This window comes from Mus pahari, chromosome 4 (genome assembly GCF_900095145.1).
Source record: "Mus pahari chromosome 4, PAHARI_EIJ_v1.1, whole genome shotgun sequence".
Taxonomy (NCBI): domain Eukaryota; kingdom Metazoa; phylum Chordata; class Mammalia; order Rodentia; family Muridae; genus Mus; species Mus pahari.
Window position 1 is genome coordinate 6338132 of NC_034593.1, and position 1107 is coordinate 6339238.

The following is a 1107-nucleotide window of genomic DNA, read 5'->3' on the forward strand; positions in this document are numbered from 1 at the left end:
GGGGGGGGGGAGCCTTCTCCAGATGATTCAAAGGTACTACTCAGCACTTACTGCTTTCTTTACAGAAGCTTAATGTAATAGTAATAATTATTAACACATTAGTCCAGTTACCTGTTCCTTGCCCTGCTGTAAAACAGGCTTAAGGCCACATATAGATATGCATATCACAGGAATTTAAATTAGAATCGAGGTCAAAGAAAGAGTAAAGGTGAACCAAAGATAAAGTCCAGGCAATCGAGAGAGAACAGAGAAGCTACTAGTCTCCGTATCTACTCCCAACAAGCCACTGATCTGCCGGAACCCCCAGCGGTGAAGCCTGATGAAGAGACGTGCTCACTGCATTAGTCCCATCTGTAAGGGGTCTGCACTTCTGCACACACTCGAATTACCCGAAGGACCTGCAAGGCTAGACCCACTCAGATCATTTACCGACTTCCAATGTAGATCTAAATAAAGGGAGACCTTGAAGCCTGTTACGTTATAAATTCTCTCATTCTCTCTGTCTCTGTCTGTCTCTGTCTCTCTGTCTCTGTCTCTGTCTCTGTCTCTGTCTCTCTCTCTCTCTCTCTCTCTCTCTCACACACACACACATGAGGTCAGGCTTTCAGACTGTTATGTGCTTTGTTGAGACTGTGTGAAAGTGAAGCAAAACCATAATAATACTTGCTTTTAGTTTGCTCTTGCTTTTAGTTTGGCCTGAGCAGGGACAGGAAGGACCTGGCTGCCTTTACATCAGACAGAAAGGGAGGGGGTTCTTGGTAAATAGGTCAGCAAAGCTGCCAGGCTTCAGAGCACTGTGAGCTGGGAGGATTAGCTGGGAACTCTCAGGGCTGGTTTGGAGGCAGTAATCCAGTCTAATCTTATCTTCAAAGTATTCCTCCTCCCTCCTTGAGCTGCGCATCTGAGGGAGGAATCAGGTCAGGACAGGATGGGGCTTATGCAAACTGCTCCCTGGGAGGATCAAAGACTGGGTTTAAGGGTCCTGGTCACCCACAGTTCTGGTGTAGTGAAATTCTCAGTATCCATGAATGTTACACAGTCACATAGTCTGGTGTAGTGAAATTCTCAGTATCCATGAATGTCACACAGTCACATAGTCTGGTGTAG